Source organism: Lissotriton helveticus, chromosome 4_1, assembly GCF_964261635.1.
Source record: "Lissotriton helveticus chromosome 4_1, aLisHel1.1, whole genome shotgun sequence".
In the NCBI taxonomy this organism is placed as follows: Eukaryota; Metazoa; Chordata; class Amphibia; order Caudata; family Salamandridae; genus Lissotriton; species Lissotriton helveticus.
The window spans coordinates 1287367354-1287392433 of NC_136063.1; the positions used below are offsets into that span (position 1 = coordinate 1287367354).

General features: G+C 47.1%; 1 protein-coding gene across 2 annotated transcripts in view; it reads left to right on the forward strand.

The window, feature by feature from the left end:
* ADNP2 (ADNP homeobox 2) overlaps positions 1-25080 on the forward strand; it is a 102284-nt gene that overhangs the window by 47339 nt on the left and 29865 nt on the right. Inside the window, exon 3 of one of the 2 annotated variants that reach the window (XM_078687862.1) lies at positions 2442-2490. The exons of the other annotated variant lie outside the window; for it this stretch is intronic. The gene's annotated coding sequence lies outside the window, so the exon portion shown is untranslated. The remainder of the gene's footprint in view (positions 1-2441; positions 2491-25080) is intronic. 2 annotated transcript variants of the gene reach the window in all.

Here is a 25080-nt window from a genome sequence, read left to right on the forward strand (position 1 = left end):
AGGTCTCCCAGATGAGATGCCTTCATCAGACAATGTTCCATGCAAAAGGGTCACAAGCATTGCATAGTGTGGCACAGATCCACACCGGCATCCTCGGGAGAGAACCCACCTAACAATCTGTAAGAAATAAAGGTCTCTGGTTGGCAGTGGTTTGCACACTGTCAGATTCACAATGGCGGACCCCAGGTACTGCACCTCACACCAGTTCCAATATATTATAGTCCTGGGCAAGAAACCCCTGCACCAGCCGTTGCGCGACGCCCCCGATTTACACACAATTAATAAATAAACGCGAGTTAGGGAACTGACTGTTCTTAGGGTATGTAAATCATGACCGATTAATTTGTTAGTTTTATATCAGAAACGCGATTACGTCCTATATTGTAAACACAAAATATACATTTCAGTAGAGGATTACCCCCCCCCCCCGTTCTTCCTTATGACATATATAGTAATAGTAAGGAACTGTATTAAGTTATGCCACCACCAACAGTACTACCACCACCACCAGTACTACCAGTACCAGTACTGCTACAACCAGTACCACTACCACCACCAGTACTACCACCACCAGTACCACCACCACCAGTACTACCACTACCAGTATTACGGGCAGCAGTACCACCACCACCAATGCTACTGCTACCAGTACCACCACCACCAGTACTCCCGCTACCAGTACCACCACCACCAGTACCACCACTACCAGTACTACCACCAACAGTACTACCATTACCAGTACCACCACCTCCAGTACTACCACTACTACCACTACCAGTACCACCACCAGTACTGCCAATACCACCACCACCAGTACTACCAGTACCACCACCACTAGTACTACCACTACCACCACCATCACCAGTACTACCACCATCAGTACTACCACCACCAGTACTACCACTACTACAGCCACCAGTACTACCACTACTACAGCCACCAGTACTACCACTACCAGCACCAACAGTACTAACACCACCGCCAGTACTACCAGTACCACCACCACCAGTACTACCACTACCACCACCACCACATTAACACACTCCAGTATTACGGGCAGCAGTACCACCACCACCAATGCTACTGCTACCAGTACCACCACCACCAGTACTCCAGCTACCAGTACCACCACCACCACCAGTACCCCCACTACCAGTACTACCACCACCAGTACTACCACCAACAGTACTACCATTACCAGTACCACCACCTCCAGTACTACCACTACTACCACTACCAGTACTACCAGTACCACCACCACCAGTACTACCACTACCACCACCACCAGTACTACCACTACCAGTACCACCACCATCACCAGTACTACCACCATCAGTACTACCAGTACTACCACCACCAGTACTACCACTACTACAGCCACCAGTACTACCACTACTACAGCCACCACTACTACCACTACCACCACCAACAGTACTAACACCACCGCCAGTACTACCAGTACCACCACCACCAGTACTACCACTACCACCACCACCACATTAACATACTCCATAACACTTGGCATTGTAAATGGTAATGTATTTTTGCTATTAGCTCAAACTCAAATAAATCAGAGCCCGATTGCATTTCTAATGCTTGTTTATTATTTGTATTAATACAGCTTGTTTTATTTTTGATGTGAGGCAACTCTATCGTTACATGGTGTAGAGATATGCACACATACTTAAGGCAGGTCAGTGCCCTCACAGCCAACACTTTCTCCTTTAAAGAAGCTGGACTGTTTTGTTTGTCTCATTTACAGCGGAGACAATTGGGTTGCTGCTTGAGTAGAGCATGCCAAATGTTTCTGAACTTTCCTGGTATCGCTGCTGAATGTTTGTTTCCCTATATATAGTTTCTTGTAGTAATGACTGCGAGGCTTCTACGACTATCCAGTGACGCTTATAACATACTGCATTTTTGTGTAGATTTGTATATATTTTATCAGACTTCTTACATTGTGAAACTCACTGGTACCTTCAACATGCCCCAAACCGTAGCTTCAGCACCCAGTGTCCTGTTAGCATCACCACCCGTGAGGCCCAAGCTTCCTGGGTGCCACAACCACCATTCTTTTAAATATTTTTTCTGTTGCTGTCACTTATTTTCCACCTCTCGTCCCTAGTAACCTATTTCCCATTTTCTGGTTCTACGAATGGCAAGAGCACTATGCAAATATGATCCTTCTACTGCAAACAAAAAAATGAAAGTAAAAAAGATTTTAAATTACAATGTCAATAGCTCGAACTCTCACAAACGCGAGATGTATTGCATAACAAATGCTTGTTTCTTGCATGACATTGGTTGTTAGGTTTGGGTGTGAGTCCACTTTACTTGTTTCACCACACAATTTTCTCCCCCTGAGGAAAAAAAAAATCAGTCTTTACTTTTGGTCGTCAGACTGTCTGGTTAAATTCACCTTCTGCTTCTGTCTTCCACAGTATACAGCACGGAGCACTGGGTCAGGCCACAAGTCCAACACTTTACACTGTAGGTAAATCTTCCCTAGGGAATATGCAAGAGAAAATTTATTGTGTTTTCTCCGAGAAAAAAATACAAATACCATCAATTTTCTTGCCACTTTTCAATGCAGGGAAACCGTACTCTACTGTTTGAAATACTGCTATTACAACTCGCACCATGGCTTATTTTAGCAAAGATGCAAATGCTGCCTGTAAATAAGATGTCATTCCTGCATCACCTTTTGACTTTACTTTCGAGCAATTTTAAAGGTTTGAAACACTTTAAAAACAGGAATGCCTGATTCCGCACAGCTTCTGCCTTTGTGCATCCTTTGTAAATTGGAAAATGTCAGTATTCCGTGCCATAAAGAACCACCACGAATCCATTCCAACAAGCATTGGTAAAACCAATAGCTAAATAAGATGTCATTCCTGCATCACCTTTTGACTTTACTTTCGAGCAATTTTAAAGGTTTGAAACACTTTAAAAACAGGAATGCCTGATTCCGCACAGCTTCTGCCTTTGTGCATCCTTTGTAAATTGGAAAATGTCAGTATTCCGTGCCATAAAGAACCACCACGAATCCATTCCAACAAGCATTGGTAAAACCAATAGCTAAAACGAGAGGTTATGCTGCTAATTTACATGTCGCTTTGTGCTTGCAACAAATATGTTGCATTTAAAAAACAATCACTGATGTGGCAGGTTTACGAAGAAAATGACAAATGCTGTTAATTGTGTCTCAGGTAATCTTAAATATCCGGAAACACAAGGAAAAACGAGTATTAAGTATCATGAGGGTAGGATTTTTTTTTTTTTTAAAGACTTGTCTTTTTAAAAAAATAAAAAAAGTTTTTATTTATCATTTTGAAAAGAAAACATAAATTTTAAACTCCCGAGTGCAGCCGGGATGTGTGTGTCGCAGTCCATACAGAAAGAATTCAAGAAGCAGACAATGCATCACAGATACATAAAGGGATAAAATACATCTCCAGCAATTCGAGGCATTGATCATAGTCTAGTCCGTGCCGGGATGGCTTCCCATGGAACTAGTGGTACAAAAGGGGGTGGTGATGGACGGAGCATCTGAACAAATCAAACTCACACACCCAGTCAAAAGATCTGGCTTTGATCCATCACCGTTCTTTAGCCCACTCTGCCACCCCAGTTCAGACATGGCTATATGCAAATCAGTCTGACCCTGTGCCTCATAGGAACAGTCCAGCCCTAACTGCCAAGCCATGCCTTCCCTGGACCGGAAACAAGCTTCCGAGGACCGGTTTCTGGCATTCTAGTCAGTCCGGTCAGCAGCCCCTCAGTCCGCCATTTTAGGAGGCCTCGCGGTTGCTAGGTCTGTACAGGAGTGGCCGCTTTACAATGATCCCCGCGTCTGCAAACTGCCTCACTCCACTCCACAGTATGTCAGCAGGGTCCCGCCATCAATAAAACGGGAAAGAATAACTGGATGCAGCAAATATTGGGCGAATGTTGGCTCGGTCAGGCAGAGCCTCACGAAGGTGCGGCCATCTTGCTGTGCGCCCTCTAGCGCCCCCCTTAAAGACTTGTCTTGTTTAATTTTGAAAGTCCACTTTACTTTTAGGCCTCTTAACTTGCCTGGACCTATCCTTACTACTACTTTAACCTTAACAAATGCTTTGAATTTGTCTGCTGAGTTCCATTAGTTGGCTTCATAGTCACTCATTTCTATGCTTCTTACTGGTCGGTGTCTGACGGTTTCATTTTCTCTTTGGGTTTGTGCTTTCCCTGGAGCATAGGCCAATTACCTCTTCGTTGTCAAGTGATCTTACACTGTTGCGTTTGGATTTTTTTTTCTAACTGCATAAGAGTTTTCCTCAGCCCTGTGTTGTTGCTTGGCTTGTCTCCCACTTCTCCCGCTGTCCATCTTGCTGCTGCCTCCCACCATCCCTGCTATTGCTTTCCCTCTCTTTCGGTTGTTTCCTACTCCTGAAATTTCCTCCTGGGCTGTAAGTTGTTAGATCTCCCTCTCCCATACTGCACCACTGCACCCTCCTGTGTGGTTGCTTGCACCCAGCCCTGCTACAGCCTCCTGCATTGTTGCGTGCACCTGCCTACCCCAACCCCTCCTGCATCATTGCTTGCACCCACTCCCTGCCACCTCCTACATTGCGTGCAGTTTCACTTCGCCCTTCTGTAGTTGCTACCTGGTTATGCTGCCTAACGCTGTGAAGTAGTCCTCTCTCAACTCAATAAAGAGACTTGCAACAAGAGATGAGCCTGGTGGCCCTGGTCTGTTCACACACTCTGCCTACATCCCAGCCTCTCTGTCCTCCCTTTCTCAAAGCAGATTTACCCATTGCTGTTCATGGGCACCCCGAGGTAGAGAAGAGTTGGTTGTGAGATTTGTGTGCTTCCATATCGGTGTGGCAACCTCTCTGTGGATACCACCAGCATAAATTACCTCTGTCCTCCCTGTTGCTTTTCTAACACTTCTTTGCAGTCATGCCTCCTGGTGGTGCTCTTCTATGTCCAGCACTTCAGTTTTATCTTTGTATATTACCTGGTCGGTAGAAAAAAAAAAAAAAAAACTTTGGCATAGCCAATAGGTCTCGCCTTTGGGACCTTATAAGTATGGTAAGCTTCAGCAGCAGTGTCATTGGGGGCTGTATGCTGTGTCTTCGTAGAGGTGCTCAGAGTTTGAAACCTTCAAGGAGACAGATGAGACCAGGCACTAAAGGGAGAACGAGTTGAAAAATTAGACCAGGGTGAACTCGTTGGACCCAGTTGCATAACGCTATAAAACAGCGGAAACAGCCAAGTCTCCCTAAGGTGAAAATCCCCATGTTTGACCGAAAAGCCCTTTAAGCTCCAAAGAAGGCACCATCTTCAGATCTGGAAAACATGCTGTAGGAGAGTAGGGTCTGCAATCCTATGGTCACCCCAGATTTTTGCTTTTTGCTTCACTGGTTTACGACTTTCCCTGGCTGTGGGCCTGCTAATCAGACCCACAGCCTAGCTGTTCTCTCTCTCAATTGACAACCATGTACTTTAGGTGCATTTACCAATTGGTACTGGGCCACCTTATCAGTCCCTGTACAGTGTACCTTCGGTACCCAGGGCATAGGTGTACCCAGGGCCTACCAGGGGCTGAAGCATGTATTATGCCACCCCTGGATGGCCATCTAAACAGACACAACTGGCTGGTAAGACAGCTGGGGCAAGCTGGTGTAATCACCCTTTGCTGTAGATATAGTATACCTATATCTAACCCCAAAATGGACCCCTATATTCCTATCAGTCACTCCTATGGCAGGCCTTATCAGTCCTGGAGGCAGAGTGCTTTGAATTATGTGAGATGGTGCTCTGGCATGAGCTGAGCCTGTCTGTAGCTTGCGGAACCAAGTCCTAATAGCTGTTCCATGATAACGCTATACCATATACTCCTAAGTGCATTATCATCCTCGCAGTTGAATGCTAACTCTGGTATAACATTATCAAAACATGTCGAGTAAGGTGTCATATGAATTGGAATACTACCCCCTCGCCAATTCTGGCGACGGGGGTAGCATTCCACCCTTCTAGAGGGACACAACATGTATGTAACTGTGAACCCCGGTTAAAGTTAACTCGAGCCTTGGCATCACAAAATGGATGCTGCCACCACAGACACAAGTCTGACCTCCTGCTGCTGGGAGTCCTTCCAGCAAGGGAGGCTTGGACAAAGGGTTTCCTGCCTTGGGAGGTGCTAGCACCACCCCAGACAGGATTTTGTGTATTGGGTAGGACATGCCTGAAAGGAATGAGACATGCCTGGGGCACACAAGGTGCCCTGTGCATACACCGGTTCAAACCAGTTGCTGGGGCATCCCTGCCCCAGCTCTGGCGTGAAAACCGGACAAAGGCTAGGGGGTGTAACCACCCCCCTTCCTGGTCCCACCCATAGGAGGGACTTAGTCGTCGTACAGCCCCCTTTAGCAGGATAAAGGTAGGAGCTGGTCCCATTCAAAAGTAGATTATCCTGATCAACTTTACAAGAAGAAACTCTGGACTTCGACGTTCTGCTCCACAGAAGGCTGAAGAATCTCCCTTGTGGGCAAGGAGTGTCCACCCTGCAACTGCAGGCACCATCAAGCGTCCAGCGGCTTCACTTTGTCATCTTCCCTTGAGGATCCAGACTTCAGAGCCCGACGTCAACTCACATCTGCAGCACAGCTGAGATCCGTGGGTGCGACGAGACACGTGGGACCGGCCATCTTGGAGAAACTGCACTTCGCTTCCAGCACGACTCCCGAGGTAAACTCGACCAAGTGCTTTGGGGATTGAGAAGCCCCAGCCCCGAGCAGCCCCTGCACCGAAGATCAGCCCTCCAGCTTCCACGAGATCTGCGTGGGGCCCTTCTGCTTGTTTGATGCTCGACGCGTTGTCTGGTCACTTGCCGGCTGGCTAGTGACCTCCTAGACGACGAACTTTGAAAACTACACTGCTGGTCTGGTTTTTCCAGACTGGCCCTTGCTCCCTTCCAAAAGAGGAGCACCTCGGACTCTCCTAGTCCGCACCAGACGCCTTTTCCACTCACCGTGTGGGTTGCCTTTGCCAAGGCCTGTTGACGCCGAATCCGGAACAGACACCGCCGACAGCGAGAGCCTGCGTGGAACAGCTCGTGCCTCCATCCTGGTCGTCGAAGACTCCTCCTGGTCCACGTGGCTGCAGAGTCAAGCGTCCACTCTGATCGCGGCAACGACATCTGGTTCCTTCCTGGTTCCACTCCAGTCACTGGCTAGTGACTTTGAACATTGTCCCCTCTGCTTTCAGGTCTTCAGCATCTCTGATCCACCCTTGGATCACACCGGACATCTTCCTCCTGGTCGCCTGCAGCATCTTTTCTTTCAGGCTCCATAGACTTCAACGCAGAAACCCGACCCGACTTCGCACCTATGCACCCGCAGCCCGTGGGTGAGGTAACAAGAGCATTTCGGTGCTCAAGGGTAGCTTGACTCCTAGTGTCTAGATTCAGTCGTTTTAGTCCTAACCAGTCAGGATTGTCTGTACTTACCTTTTACTTGAACTGTACTGTCCATAGACGTTGTTACGCATCCCGCGTGTGAGTTCCCACTCTGCACCCGCGTCCCGTGGGCCTCCTATTACTTACCTAAGGTTAGGATAGCGTAGTTCCGCGGTCCTACAGCCTCTGGACAGCTCCATTCCTTCTATCGATTTCCTTAACCCATTTACTTAGTATATGGTTTGCCGTGCCCCTAGGGCACCATTGTAATTTTGTGCAACTTGTCGTATATTTCCTAAGAGATTGTCATGTGCTTAGCCCTTTGATCTCATAAAGAGTTCAGAGGTGTTTGTTATTAATAAATATATGGTTTATTTTCATAACAACCTGTGTGGTGTCCTTTCATCTGGTATTCAAGGGGTTATATGTGGTAAAAAAGCTGGCTTCACATGCCAAAAGAGTTTAGCCTAAGACTGCTTTGCCCATGCTACCATTAGGATAGCTGGTCTATAAGGTTGACTTACAACCAATCACCATAAGGGTTGTTTGGACTGATACAAGGTGGTCACTAGAACTAGTGAACATCCTATATCAGGCCAACTTCTCACACATGCAACTAGTAAAGCCCTTTGATCTCCGAATGATCGGAGTGTCGGTGTCTATGTAGATGCATACTAGCACCTGCGTTGCCTGTATTGCAAAAAAAGTACAACGTTTCCCTCTAACAGAGGAAGATGGCTTTTTGTACTGGGATTTCTTCCCAGTGTACTCAAACAGGCTTTCCACACAGTATAGGACATTTTAAACGTTGCAGGTAGAGGTCTATTATATTTGAGTCGGCCCTTATTTATCCAGGGAGGCATCATGGTCATTGCAACTTTATTCTAGGCCAGCTGACTGCAAATTTGTGCCTGTCACATGGCTCTGACTCGGAGCAGGTTGTTATATTTTCAGTACACTTGCGCAGTGGCGTTATACCCTCGTGTACAGTTTTGTGTGCCGTCAATAGTGTGATCAAAGCTGATGGCACACCCTCTAGAAAGGTGTGTTCTCTGGAGTGGAAAACATATGCCACCTGACACCAAGGCGAAAGGTCTTAAACCCCCCCCTTGTCATGTCCAGTCAGCGTTGAGACTCCATATAGCCCCTGAAGCATCCAGGTTGTAAAACAACCTCTCATAGTCTACGCATCTAAAGAGGTCACTGGGCTCCTGTTTTCGATAACGTACAAGGCGACATTGCTAAGATATTTGAGTGTGCAGACAACCACTCTGTGTCGTTTCATTGGAAGCTGAGCCTCCTTCACAAACTTACCACTTTGAGGATGCGCGCACTATTGATAGAAATTATATAAATATAGAAACTATCACCTCTTGGCCAACCCGGATCATCCGGTGAGGGAAGCGTTCTGGCTGCATTTGCATGTTCCTGGACCTTGGCCAGTCAGTGACCCCGGAGAGTGCGCGTCGGAGCCCGACATTTCTTAAGAATGCGCTGCGTGCTCGCTTCTGCGCGCTTGCAAATGCGCAGAAGTTCAAGCACGTCTCAACCCGGGCGTCGAGGCGAAGGGCAGAGAGGACAAGGGCAGTTGCCTGTTTGAGCCTGTTAAGGGCAGAGAGGACAGGGCAGTTTCCTGTTTGAGCCTGTTCAGGACTAGGGCCAGAAATGCTGCCCTTTTTCTCAATTAGCAATAACCAGCCCACAACATCCACATCCACAAACAAGAGCAACACAGTCAGACCAAATGTACACCACGCACAACACTATGCACAGATTAATGTACCAGCCTGCACTACAAACCCAGCCAAACCACATCTACACACCCTACAATCCCAACTACCACACATATCCACCATCATCTACAAACAGTACACAACTCTATCTTATACCACGAACCAATACACTCATCACTAAACCAACGCCAATCAACACCATACATAACTACATCCCATTTAGACACACTCTCCCTGCTGTAATTACACCTAACTGACCACCTTTTATCACTAACAAACGTATAATCATCCTTCCACCAGTTGTCCAACAAACACCCTCCTCTCCCTTCTACCATATTAACACTAACGCACAACACACACACACTGCATACCACCACACTTTGTAACTCTTGCAACAAACCAGTCTAAGATGAACACTCTCACCTCTACTTCATTCCTTCCTCCACACAACATGCTCTACTCATAAACACATCACCACCCCCTCAACTTCACATCCTCCTCTCACAAACAATACTACACCACCAAATCCATTACGTGAAACATATACATCAGCACACTTTTTCACTACTCCTCAAAAGCAAAACGTATCACACACACCAGCACAACAAGATCTTCAAAGCGCAACACCTCATAATACTTAACCATCACAAAATACAAACATATACCCACCTTTCAAACCACACAAAGGAACAAACTCCAATGCCAAGCTTTCACTCTTCAACCACACCTAACACAGATACAGCAATACAGCACCTCTCTTCTAACCGCCTATCATCCATTGGACAATTTAGAACATTACTACATGACCCACATGCTGCACCACCGCCCCTGGCTCATACACCTTCCGCCTTAAACACACACAAAAAATATAAGCAACATGCCACACGTCACAACTTTGCTTCCCCATGTCTACTTCACAACAATGTTACACCACAAAAGCAACACAGCACTCCAACTCACTCTCAAACACCATCTCCAACACATACACATGAAGACCCATCAAAATGCCTTCTTAGCATGCTGGATGAGGAACACGATACAGAACAGCTACACAGTGTCGCAATCCTAATACAGCTAATACCAGCACTAAAAACACCCCTGCTACAAACCCACACAATACTGATCACTCTTCTACCAAACAAAGTCCCACTATCATCGTAGGCCACTCACTAAACTTTACTAATAAATGCTCGATCCCGCTCTAAAAACAAGGATCACATCTACGACCTTCTCACCGATGCAAAACCAGACCTACGATTCATAACCGAATCATGGTTGGGAAGATATGGCTCCAGTCCTGCATGAAGCCATTCCTCTAGGCTATCAAATAATCACCCAAAATCGTATAGCCAAAAAAGGAGGTGGTCTAGCTGTTGTATTCAGGCAAACAATACATATCACTAAAATTGACATCTCCATAAAGAATTGTGAGGCTCTTCTAACAAGATGCAATCCTACATCGTCTTCCTCCTGGAACTTCTTGTTCCTTTACAGACCTCCACCTAGCAAGGCATTCCCAGACGCACTTCTAGACACAGTTTCAAACCTGATAACAATACACTCCAACCTATGCGTTCTGGGGGACCTTAACATTTGGTTTGATAAACCCAATATGACCCAGCCAAAATACAATAATCACCGGCCTAGACGCATTGAATCTGCATCAGATTGTCCACAGTCCGACACACATCGCTGGACATATCCTAGATGTCATTTTTTCTAATACTGAACTAGTTACCTTTCAAACTATAACTCCAGTCACATGGTTAGACCACCACTTGCTTGCCTTCCAACATAAAACAGCGCTAAGCGACTCTCCAGTCACATGGTTAGACCACCACCACTTGCTTGCCTTCCAACATAAAACAGCGCTAAGCGACTCACCTAAAACTACCTTACATCCATCCACCTATCGTCCGTGGAACAAACTCAATTTAGAACACTTTGAAACGCAAAACATCCAGTACAAATCTGGAAAGCATAAATTCTATTCAAAATCTGAGTGGCTACCAGAAGCTTTTGACATCCTGATACCACTCAATACCACACAACAGAACAAAAGAAACGAGCTTTGGCATAGCCAATAGGTCTCGCCTTTGGGACCTTATAAGTGTTTAGCTGGCATGGTGTGGAATGTGGTGGTGCGTTGCTATATGGTGTGTGTTGGAGGGATGAATATGGGTAGTGTGTGTTGCGGGGGTGCATGTGGGTGGTATATGCATCTTTACAACAAAAAACACCAATTGTAATGAGATTAATTATGCTTGAGCAAGAGCAAATGTAATATACATGGACCAATCTAACATGTATATAATAGTAAACTTTCAATTGAAAACAACAAAACTACCGGCCTGTGGGTAACTCTTACGTTCAAGGTTTCGAATTGCTTATGTGTGACCTTTTCATAATTTCAGTAAAATTATGAGTAACACTTTCTCGCAAGTAAAATCCTTTACATATCAGAAGTTACAGCCATCCGAGGAACCAGAAACTCTAGGAAGATTCTAAAACTGCTGCAAAGCACCAGAAATGGAAGGGCAAGAACTTCACAGGAGGGCCTGGTAGTGATAAATGAATGCCAAATTGAGTTTATTAAAGTAAAGGAGCTGGTGAAGACGTGCGCTACAGACCCCGGATCCCACCTAATGAACAGTCGAAGTTCTAGACTACTGAGCACAGTCAGTACAGAACTGTGAGCAGAGGTGTAACTTAACTAAATTAAGATATAATTACTTTGGCACTAGTGTGAGTGACAGAGTGCATCACCACAATACAGGCCAGCTCGGTTACTACGACTCCGGTCATACTATGCCTTTTACATGCAGCGGATGTCTTTGATAATAGTTTGTAGGCCAGTCTGTAGAATTGGATTGAAATTTACGATTGCAAGTAAGTAAAGCATATTTGTGACAAAAGCAGTAACCTAATGAGCTAGCCACATAAAATACTGTTCTTTGATATCCATAATACATGTTTGTTGTGCCAGGCATGTTAACCCTTTGTGCTACTGGTAAGTCAAAAGTTGCACAACACAACTCTGATCTCTCTGTAGCAACATTATTAATCGCCACTTTATCTTTCACTTACCCAAGGATTAAATGAGTGCTGGGTAAATCATTACTGCTGCTAAGCCTGGTCGTTGTAGCTGGAGACTGTTGGGTCACTTGGTGCAGACAGGTGATCTCGCAATGTTATGATGTGCTGGGGGTAATACTGGTCCATCTGCAGATGTAGATTACAGTAAGGGTGAGAGGTCATGGAGTGGTGCAATTTTAGAGCTGCACCCTATGCCTTTCGACACACGGCGCCTGCTCTCAGTCTCACCATGACTTTTATGGTCACCAGGGAACCCCCACGACCAGGGAAAGGGAGCAGTATGGAGGAGGTCTTGGAGTTTAATTTATTAATTCTGCGGGCGCCAGAATCCGTTCTTGGTCGTGACAGGAATTTGAAATCAAAACATCCTGCTGCCACTCAGCCTGCATGACCAGAAGTCTCTCAGTGACAGTGCCTACGCTGTAGGGTTGGAGGACAAGGGTGCAGTTCTGTCTCAACCGAGCTGTTAGCTGAGCTGAGCACACATGCATCTGCCAGGGTCAGCCACAACAGAGACCTGGACCTCTGGTGCCATGATTAAGGTAGCAGCAAAACTCTGCTAAGCACGCACTGTGTCCAGCAGATAACTAATTAAAGGCACTAGTATTAGCGATCTCCCTCTGACGGAACACCGGCACTTAGATGACAGAGGTGGAAGGCTGTTTATTCCTTACAGTTTTTTGCTGTATCACTTTGCATTAATCAGAATGCGTTAAGAATGTATTTTCATGTAACACGGTGGCACAACATTCCCTGGTGCAGTACACTGTACAGCCATACTTCACACAGTCACACTTGGTCACTGCCCGCAGCTGGTAGCCTCTCCTGCAGCTTTGCCACGACTTCTACCTACAGTTCTCTAACTCCGGGTCTGGCGCCCACTGACAACTGCTGATTGCACGCCGCCTCTAAAAAGCAATTATGTGACTCAAATACTCGGATGCACTGCATCGGCGCAAGCACTAGTGACTCACAGCTGCTAAGGTCTCCGATTACGATTGTCAGATTTTCCTAATTTTAGTGTAACTATGTGTGATATTCCAATGACTACGGGTAACACTATTTTGTGAGCAAAATCAAGCAATGAAGGCGAGGGAAGCATAACAAATATTAGCAATGACACCTGTGCGAGGAGCGAGTAGTTTTTTTCAAGCAGGGCCGACCAAACCGTAGTGGCTCACCCCAGGACACAACAAAAAGGGGTTAGTGCGTCTGAACAATGCTGAAAACGAAGTAGTACAGTGAGCAGAGACTGCAGTGTGGCAGTCTGTTCAGAATAAATGTCATCATGAACGTGCGGTACGCTAAGTAGTGTAAAAGTATATTTTTATTAGGCAGCATTATCAACTTTTAGATTATACCTCATTCCAGGATAGGCAGCGAAAGCAGCAATTCCATGGCCTGCCTCCGTTTACGGTCGACTTTGACTTCCGGCCCGACTTTCTAACTGGTGTAGTTTCAGGTGCGAGTCGTGGCGCGAGGCATTGTCATTTACAATGCCAATAGCTCAACTCGCGTAAATGCGAGACCTATTGCATTGCAAATGCTTCTTTTTACTATGCCTTTGAGGTGGTCTTGGAGAGTGGAGGATACCTCAGATGGTATACAGCGCCCTGGGACGTAAAGAGTGTATCATGTCCTGGGTACAGAATATGACGCGAGTGGGATTGACGCCTCTTGCTATGTATACTCTATGGTATATGTGATGTGTCCGAGGGTGCGAGTACATAATGCCGTGTTTGCATGAGATGTATAGGAAGCCAGGATTGTGACGGATGACAAAGTGTTTGTAGAATTCCCTGAGGTGTTTAAGGCACCCAGGGATATTTATGGTGCAGTGCACATTCTATTTCGAATGTACAGCTTCCCTCCCACGTGTACTTAAAAGTCTAGAAACAAAATGCAGCTTTAAAGAACAATCCAACATTGCCATCAAAAAGGGCATCTACTAGCGATTTGCAGCATAGGCCGAGACTTGGATGAGTGGATCGCAGGTAGCGTCTGTTTAGGGCTCCCCTGGAGGGCGAGGAAATCTCACACTCCGCTCGGTGCTCTGCTCCAGGGTCTCAGGGGCGAGCTGACCCGGAAGTACAGCAAATGTGAAGAAAGCAGATACATTGACAGGCACACAAGGGGGCGCAAAAAGGACACTGTGTCTGTCAATGCTTGTTAGCACTATCAGCACGACCCCTCTTATTCAGAAGACACCATGTATAAGAGCGTGTTAACGCACATTAGAGATTAAGCACAGGCTGCCTATGGGGACATGCAATGTGATGTGAGCAGCACAATACCCGCTCATTGCACCGACAGACCAGCTCCTGCGCGGCCGCCTGTCGTGTGTTGCTTAAATAATACATGGGACGGGACCATGCACCGTGCAACTGATTGACACAACCGGATCCAGCCCTGCAGGGCCCTAGGAGTGCTTGTGCAGGCGATGTGGGTATCTGAGAATTAATGTCAAGTCACAGATGAATAGCTCGGCGGATCTCAGATATGCGGCTGTCTGCAGCCTCCTGCTCCCCTGTGCCCGGCCTGAAAGTTGTAGAGCTGAGCAAGCTTTCAGGCAGTGTAATGGGAGATGATGAGGGGGTGGCGGCTGTGACAGTCGGAGCACAGGAGGAAGTTGAGGCAGTGTGACGAAGAGCGGAGAGAGTTTATGGGGTCTCCACTCTTTGGGTTAACTGGAAAATATGCTAGAAGGGTGCGAATGGGAACCCTGTTTATGAGACATTTAGTTGCTTATTTACAATTCCCTTGCACCACCAGTTCTTCAATTTTAAAATGGGGAAAAAAGTGCCCTACCAGCTGCGTAAGGGGCTTGTGAATAAACCTGTTAATCTTCATAGGTAATGGGGCAGCCAGATGTTGCTTCTCTCTGTACAGTTGATGCATATTTAGTGCCTTGAAGGTAAGTGAATGGATACCTGCACCTCTACATAATACATTTCGCTTGTAGCAGTTTCATTAAACTATTTTCGAACACCAAGCTGTGCTTCATGAAATTAATAAAGACTGTGTGATAAGCGAATTGAAGCACAACATTGGGATTACACCTCACACGCCCCTCGGGGACCCGAGCAGACAAATGCGACCCCTGCACGGTAAGCAGCAGATGAAAGTCGTACCCAAGGCAGGCGCAGGGCTCGGACCGCGGGCTCTACAGTCCGGGACCAACAGCAACTGAGAACAAAGGAAGCGTGGTCTGCAGGAATAGCTCAGTCGATGCCGCCCACGGATCCAGCCTTTCCCCACACACACTCCATTCCCTAGCACACACTACCATGTGGAACACCCCGGGGGCACCTGAAAGCACGCCCTGCCTGCCGTTCCTAACCGACTGAGCCCGGTCACTCAGACCCTCCTCTGTGGAGATTACAGCTTCATTCATAGACTGTGCAGGTCGAGGTTGCTGTCCAGCACGCGTGAGGTTGGCTGCTGCTTGGCTGCTTGGCTGCTCTGTCAGTGCATCTACAAGACGGGCTCTTAAAACTGCTAAAACAACCCCCCATCTCCTAAAGCTCGGGGTCTCATTAAGCTTGTTCACCACAAGCACACTCCTTTCCTCACACACCAGCCGCGTTCTGCCTTTCGCTTACCTCTGGGTTATTCCAGCTCAGAGATCTCCAGAATTAGAATAGAAAGTAAAAGATTGTATTCCTCGGCAGGAAAGAGATATAATGACCAGCACTTTTCCTTTTCACGTCAAAGTAAACAAGGAAAGCGATTGCTTTCACTTTCGCCACACAGATAAAGCCGCGAGTGGTGCGTGCACGTGCCACAGCGAGCCATATGGTTTCAAATTTCATGCCTGGGCACGATGAATTAAACCATATGGCAATAATGCGCGTAATAGACACCAATAGGCCAGGGGCGGAGCTATGCGCCCACCTCTGGCCTATTGTGTGCTATCTTTAAAACAAACAAGCAGGCAAAGGCCAATAGCAGGTCGCAAAAGTAAAAACACACACAAGCGTGTTCATTTCCAGGATCCATTTCTGAACCCCGGACAAAAGGACTCTCGTCTGCGCGAGGACTGCTGCGCAGTGCAACGCAGGTTGCGAGACCTAAAAAGTAGGGATGAAAAAGAACCTGTTAGAACGAGAGAAAGGAGCAGGGAATGTAGATGAATGAAACATGAGGTGGAATCTGAATTAGAAAACCTTGCTATTCCTCACCTATGACCTTCGATGCATTTGAGGAAAACTTTGGGCCCCTGCACTGAATATTTTACAAATTAAGCCTATAAGAATAACCTCATTAATACTAAAAGTAGCAGCAACTGTAATATTAAGACTCATCAATGTTGAAAGTTACAGAGATGTGTCCTGCTATATGGAAAACCTCAAATACCTTCATAAATGTTTTTTGAGTGGAACAATTGTCCAGATGGCTGTAATCCAGGTGTGAACCAAAAAAAACACGAAATACAACGCACCATCAGTGAGTAAACACAAGACTGGCTGGGTGAGAATGAATTGTTCCACTTTGTGTACAAAAAGTGCTGAGGGCCACCCTTCGCGGGGAGCCGCCAATGCTGGAAGCCTCGTGCCCCCCAGTCAGGTGCACCGGGCGCGCGGGCAGCAGCAGGCCCCGGGCCTGGGCGACGCGTGCCTCCTCCTCCTCCCCTGTGCGCGGCGCCTCCCTCTCTCTCTCTCTCTCGCCCGGGCTATTTCGGGCTGACAGCGCCAAGCAGCAGCCCTGACAGATGAGGATCCAGTGACACGGGCCGGACACTTGTTGCTGACGCCACACGAGCCCGCGGGCCGGGAGCGGGTCACCCGGGGCAGGGAGTGATGTGAACATCTGGAGAAGCAGCAGGTGCACCCCTGGACTGGAGCCCCCTCGGTGCAAGGAGGAGAAGGACGCTCGCAGCCGCCCGGTGGAAGATGACAGACTTCGCTGCTGCCAACGGGGAGGCCATGGACCCCGACATCGAGCTGTTTGTCAAGGTAGGTGAGGCTGCCACCCCTGGGGGGCACCTGCGATGCACCTTTCGGATCGTGGAGGGGGTGTGGCAGTGCCAGGCTGCCTGGAACCTCCCTCTTCTCTATACCAAGACTTTTGTGTTGTATTAGACACGTGTTATTATAGCGCTCAGATGGGTGGTATCCCAGCACTAGCTGGTATCAGCAACTTCTGAGATCGCTCACTGGGTTTATGCGCCTGCTGCAGGACTTTTTCAGTGCAATACAGTGACATTAATTCGAACGTGTGTTTTTGCTTGGTGCTTCATACAGCTCTTTTACCGTTTTAGAAGCTGTAAATAACATATTGACCTTTTCACGTGTGTAGCTCGCTGAGAGCGCTGCGTGGATTCTTGCCATTGACCTAGTTGCTTGTAGGTCTGCTCATCAAGCACTTTCCGTCCCCACACACACAATTGAAAGCTCTGCTCACTCACCATCACTATGTTGGGGGCACCGGCGCTGCCGCCTGCTCTGTAACGCACCCTGCTCATCTTACCACTGTTAGACTCGTCCTGCACAGGCTGCACTCACGAATGATCAAAACAAACAAATAAGTCCCTGCTTCCTTTCACCAGCCCCAGGCTGTTAAACGTGGCGACGAAGTCTGCCAGCACCGCCCGTCAGTTACAAACTTTCCAAAGTGCCTCGCGACTTCGGAGTGGGTCTTATGCGCTGCACTATAACATTGTTCAGGCGCGTCCGTGTTTTTAATGCGTGTCCCTTAAGTGTTATGGAGATGTTGAAATCAGAGCGACGATTAGTGGAAACAAGCAGACACTGAAAGTCGTCTTTGCAAAAACACGAATAGCAAAGACAAGTTTGAAAAATACACTCAGACATAATGGCCAAAGCGATGACATTACTCCCCTACGAAACCGCAAGCAGCCCGGGCTGAGCGTGAGAGGGCGGGGGCTGCCCGGGCATGCGCGCCCTGGCGCCAAAGCGGAGTGCGGCATCTGAAGTCCCGGGTCCCAGGAGAGGGCCCGGGTGAAGACCAGCGCTGCGGAGGGAGATCGAGGATCGAGACTGACCCCCTGGCTGACGAGAGACAGAGACACGGAACACACTAAAAGAGCCTGGTGAGTTGGGGGGAGGGGGATGTGTGTGCGAGTGTGTGTGTGTGTGTGTGTGTGCGCCTGCCTGTGCCTGCGTGTGTGCCTGCGTGTGTGCCTGCCTGTGCCTGCGTGTGCATGTGTTGTGAACAGCCGGCCGGGATCGGAGCGCGTGACCTGATCCGATTCCGGCCGGCTGCGTGCGCGTGACAGTCTGTTGTCTCTGCCTAGTCCTTGAAGGGGAAAAGGACTGAAATGATTGCAATAGATCGCTTTGCGACAGCAGGGGCTTTCACCCCTGCAATCGCAGGCGCGACCTAAAAAGGGGTTAGTGCGTCTGAACAATGCTGAAAACGAAGTAGTACAGTGAGCAGAGACTGCAGTGTGGCAGTCTGTTCAGAATAAATGTCATCATGAACGTGCGGTACGCTAAGTAGTGTAAAAGTATATTTTTATTAGGCAGCATTATCAACTTTTAGATTATACCTCATTCCAGGATAGGCAGCGAGAGCAGCAATTCCATGGCCTGCCTCCGTTTACGGTCGACTTTGACTTCCGGCCCGACTTTCTAACTGGTGTAGTTTAAGGTGCGAGTCGTGGCGCGAGTTAATTATTTAGTATGCTATCAAAGTAAGTAAAACTTTATGGCTTGATTAAAAAAAAAAAAAAAAAAAAAAAAAATTGCAAGTATGGGGTTTCAGAAAAATACATTTAAAAAAAAAAAAGGAAGTAGATTAAGTCCAATTTGGATACAGATGAAAGATGGAGCTTACCGTAATGTTATGCCGATGATGGATCACAGACTTTGGGCCCCTCACAGAGTTTTTTTGCTGCGTGATCCATATACCTTACCAGGGCACAGTTTAGTTTAGTGTTCCTGGGGTCAAAGCAGGCCAAAACTGCTGCTCTACACGATCTAATCATGTTAATGTTCCAGAGATGCTTAAGGAGCAGTTTTGGGCAAAGACAAATTATGTGTATTATGTCTTCTTTGTGGTTCCCACAAAGTCGACATAATTCTCGTCCGGAATCTTTTCCATTTTGGTAGATGGACCAACAGGTTGATTACTCCCAGTCTCAGTTTTAAAAAACTTAGTTTCGTTCGTGCATTGAAAGATAGTTAGGTACTGCTGTGGGGTCAACAAGGCGTAAGATTGCAAGGTTAACCACCCATGACTTCTTTTTGCTAGGCGAGCCTTGTCTTCGACTATTGATAGCTTTTTTGTGCTTATTTTCCCTAGCCGTTTAAATTCATTTTGACTCATGTGCATGCTCCAAAGGTCATTTAGACATAACGTTTTTAGGCCTTTTTCCCAGTATTCATGCCCTGCACGCCATAAGTTCATGTCGAGACTAGCCCACAGATGATGAGCTAGACTGCCTTCCTTTGATGACCTCAATTTATGGCAACACACAAGAAAAGACATGGATCTGGCGTGTGTTTGGTGGCAGATTCCCAGTTCCAACCTGATTTGTGCCGGTGATGTTTGGGTTGGTAACTTGAACACTGTTCTGTAGATCTTTGTGATGATTTTGTCCAATTGACCACTGTCTAAGCCTTTGAGGACTTCACTACCATAGGTTAGTGTGGGAATGATTTTTGCCTGAGCGACCTGTATTGTTGGTGTGAAAGTTGGGCCTTGTAGTACCTTATGAATTGATCCAATTGCAAAAGCAAGTGCAGCTCCCTTCCTGTTTTGTTCTTCTAAGTGGGTTTTGTATTTGTCACTGTTGTTAAAAATAACCCCAAGATACTTGTGGCAATTGGATTCAACAATGCTTTCCTTATTCAGGGTCCAAGACAGTTTCTTAGCATTCCCTGGACGAACCGCCAAGATTTTAGTTTTCTTGTTATTGATCAGAAGATCGTTCTTTTTTTAGTATTCCAACGTAGCGTCCAGGAGCCTTTGCATGCCGATCTTTGTTTTACTAAGAAGGACCACATCGTTGGCGTATAGCAGATTTGACATCAATAGACCAGTTACTTTAGGAGCGTGCGAATTGACCTTATTTAAAGCCTCGGGGAGGTCTGATAGAAATAGGTTAAAAAGTGTCGGGGCCAGGACACCGCCCTGTTTTAGACCTTTTACTGTCCGAATTGGGAGTGATAGTCTTGAACCATCCCCGATCTTAATCCTGACCCATGTGTCCTGATGTAAAAGTTGTATGGCTCTTAGAAGATCAGCTGGAATGTTTAGACTGGACAGCTTCTGCCAGAGCTTCGCTCTATTCACGTTGTCAAAGGCCGCTTGGAAATAAATAAATCCCATGTAGAGTGGGCACGAGCTGAACTTCGCTTGGTCAATCAGGCAGGAAAGAGTCATGAGATTGACCGAAGTGCCGGTGTTAGTTGTAAAGCTGTTTGGTTGGGAGGAATGACAGACTTGTCTTCCGCCCATGCCCTTAATGAATTAAGCAATTTTAGATTATACCTCATTCCAGGATAGGCAGCGAGATCAGCAATTCCGTGGCCTGCCTCCGTTTACGGTCGACTTTGACTTCCGGCCCGACTTTCTAACTGGTGTAGTTTTAGGTGCGAGTCGTGGCGCGAGTTAATTATTTAGTATGCTATCAAAGATGCGAGATACCAAAATATCTTTCACGGTAAAATAGTACACTTCAACATTATTGTACACATTATGTAACGTGTAGGCACGCGCTGCAATATTATTTAGTATGCGAAAAAACAAACCAATGCGCCCGGCATTTTTGCTAATTAGGAGCAGGTCACTGGGTGTAAGGGGGAGTCCCACAGCCCCCGGGGAATAAATTGTAGCTTCTTCACGGGCCGTGCTGAAAGCCAGAGCGGGTCACTGGGTGAAAGGAGGAGCCCTACAGCCCCTGGAGAATAAATAGTAGCTTATTCACGGGCCGTGCTGAAAGCCAGAGCGGGTCACTGGGTGAAAGGAGGAGCCCTACAGCCCCAGGGAAATAAATAGTAGCTTCTTCATGGGCCGTGCTGAAAGCCAGAGCGGGTCACTGGGTGAAAAGAGGAGCCCCACAGCCCCCGGGGAATTAATAGTAGCTCCTTCACGTGTAGGCACACTCGGCAACATCTTTAAAGGCGATCTTTAAAGGCACACACTACTATGCTTTAAGTAAAGATTTGTACGTGTAATTCCAATGTTTGCACCAGTGGTAACCTACAAAATAGAAAACGTATGGCTGGGTTTGTGACTGCTACCTGGTGACGTGAGCATGCAACAGCATAGTGGGGGGACACAAGGGTAGAGGTGTTGATCTTGAAGTCGTCGAATCCACGCAGTCAGCGTGAAGGAAAGTTTTTCAAACCCAGAGATCGTCTGCAGGTGAATCTGCTTCAATGAGATCTAAGAGAGGCAAGATGTTTTTCCCACGAAGAGTGCAGATTTTACGAGTTAGGTGTGCTGTGTGCAACGAGACGCGCATCTGCCATTATTTCGCCTGCCAATAAAACAGTAGCAGATGGCATGCTGCTCAACAAAACCTAGACAGCACACAATCTCGGGACAGTATGCACTAGGTTACAAGAATGATGGTGGGTGTGCTCAGGGCTTTAAGTGCGGAAAACTGGGGGTGCTCTAAAAGGGGCGGTTCGCATGGTTTTAATCACAAGTTAAGTTTCGCAGATAGCGAAACACATAAAGAATGGAATGTCACAACTAAACAATGGTAATGTCACACATAAATAATCTGAAACTTGCCGGCTAGGAGTACATATGATCTGGCATCCAATTAAAAATGTTGGTGAACCTTCCTCTGTTACCCCTAACATCTTGTGACTTTTACCTGTCCCCCTCAGCAAACCGGCAGGTACAGAGTAGACGATGGTGAACGAGACTAGGGATGGTGACAACAAGAAGTAAGCCAGAGAAAGCCACCCGTCGCATCGCGCACACCTGTCCTCCTTACGAAAGGCATCAACACTGCAGTGAAGTAATTGGGCTGCGCCTGTGTAGTAATTAAACACCAGCCTCGTACCGCAGGTGCTCGTACTTCTGTCCTGCACAGATACCACACCACACTGCTCAGGTACAGACCTTGTAGAAGGTAGAGTGGAGCGCACGTGCGTATGTTAACTGGGTGAGCGCTGTAACCTCTGTTCCGTTGGTTGTCTTTGACCACTGCGGACTGGTGATGCCATAATCCTCCAAAGTCTTCACAGAACTCACGCCCTCTCTCCGCCCCTCTCTGCTGCTCGCAGGCTCGGAGGACGCTAACCGCCCGCTAATCTCGAGGCCGCAGCGCTGATTGGAGAAGAGGGGCAAAATGAAGGATTTCATGCCCTTGATTCGTAAGATTTCGGTCAGTCACGGTAAAATCCCGCCCAGTCACGGTAACATCCCGCCCACCTCCGCGTGGCTTTCGAATGGTTATTTACCAAACGGGTAAGATTTAAGTTGCGCATAGTCTACACTCCCAATAAATGTCCTGTCACACAGGCCTCCCGTGTCCTGTCGGGAAGTGAAGAAGTGTTCAACGTAGCTGCAGTCTATGCGAATGCGTCACATTTCTATATTTTTTTTCAGAGTGCCCATGAATTGTTTGTCAATCACGTGTGACACCTGGACAAACTGATAGAAAGAGCAGCGTTCGCCCAGATATCACGATTCATTGAAGAGAAGGACATACTTTCAGACTTCCAAACAGGATTCCGTCCGGGAAGATGCACTGAGTCTGCCCTCCTTGCCATCTGGGATGACCTAAAGAATACAGTTGACCGCAACGGGGTTGCTGTGCTACTCCTCTTGGACCGCTCAGCTGCCTTTGATACGGTTGACCATGACACTCTGAAACAAAGACTCTATGAAGCCGGCATAGAGAACTGCTTTAGACTGTATAACGTCCTACCTTCGAAACAGAACTAATGTCATCCATACCCTACCTTTCTCGTCCAAACCATACTCCACAAAAGCAGGGGTCCCTCAAGGTTCGATCATCTCACCCATGCTTTTCAACATCTACATGAAGTCATTACAAGTACTGATCAATACATTTCACCTCACGTGCTATAACTATGCAGATGACGCGCAAATACTCCTGCAACTGGAATGCCCCAAAGCCATTGGAAAATCACCAATTTTCAGCTGTCTCAGAGCTGTGGATCAGTGGATGACCTGGAGCCATCTCAAATTGAATGCTTAAAAAACTGAAATACTCGCGTGCAGTGTTCCCTCTAACGTGCGCTGGTGCGCTCGCGCGCAGCTTTAAGGGCCCGAGCGCGCATGGTACATTATTAAGCGCGCACACGTTCTCGCCGCCGCCAGCCGCTTTTAAAATGCGAGCGGCGAAAAACGGCAATTTTCCTGGTTGTCTGAGTCCTTTGGGAAAGTATTCCTGTTAATCACAGCGCCCGTCATGCGCTGCAATTAACAGGAATATTTTCACAATGGCCCACAATCAGCACCCAGCGGCGCTGTATTTAGAAAAGAATTGAAGCAAGTCTGAAAGCATGATGTGTAAAGCACATGTCGAACTTTCAGACTTGCTTAATTTCTTTTCTAAATACAGCGCGACTGGGTGCTGATTGTGGGCCATCGTTAAAGGATTCCTGTTAATCACAGCGCCTGTCATGTGCTGCAATTAACAGGAATATTTTCACGATGGCCAGGAAGGGCGCTGGGCGACTCAGGTGACTCCTAACACGTCGCTGGTGGAACTCCCGGGGTTGCCCTCTTGGGACGTCTGCGGCTTCGTCGTCTACAAAGGGTAAGAAGTGCCTGAGCCCTCCTGGTACCACAACTGCGTGGAGGGCTTCAGCAGCACACGCTCGCCAAAGGTTGCCAAGTCGACTTTTTTTATTGTTTTCCACCCACTTGGATGTCGATAATATCAGATTGAGCCTTCTCAGGAGAATCCTATGCTATATAAAAGGCAGCCGGGAGTGGTGATGGTGTAGCCTGCTCAATTGACAAACAAATCTTTCCAGGTCTAGGCACGCAGATAAAAAACAGAGTGAAGCTGTTCTTGTGACTCGCACACACGCAGCCTGCATGCCATCCCGTTTGTCCACTTTCAGAATGAAGTTGTAGAGACACTTTTAGGGAAAGAAAACACGCAGATATTGTGTATAAACAAGTGACATTAATCTGGATACGGTGAAGTAAAGTTAGCATATCAGGCCGGATCAAATAAAATGGAAATATTTTGCCCCAAGTTGTGACTGTCCATGAAACAAGCCTTGGCAAACTGAGCATGTTTGGCTTGCTCTTGGAGTCCTAAACCAGTGCTTTAAATGGGCAGTACTGTCCGGTGCCAAGTAACTGCGCTTTTTTAATTTGAATACCGGCACTTTTCAGAAGTGCTGAAATATATTTAATTGGGGAGTACTGGCCCCTCTCAGGAGAAAGCAGGTACTCTAATATTAAGTCCCTGCACTTCTATAGTTCCCTTCAAAGCACTGTCTGCAAACTTTTATGATAAAAGGAAGGGCTGCTGTCTCCTCTGGTGCTTCATCTTTCACGGAAGAGGCATCAAATTTAGGAAAGGAAGGCACACCTGGAGGTCTTGTCAAAAGCAGGTAAATCATCGGAGGGGGCGAGGGGGTGGGGTGCTATCTATTTGATGTCACACTTCTGCTTACTTATAAGACTATGTGCAGGTTCCTGCTCCAGTATTTGGAATAGTTGAAACTGTTTGTGGTAGTGGCACGCATGCAACAATCACTTTTACACTATTTGGCTAGGCAGGCAGACCCCTGATCAGACGGACATACACACAGACAACCAGAGCAGCGGAAAGTGTCCTAAGTACGAAGGTAGATTAGACAGACATTCCTAGGAGACAGGCGGACACGATACAAG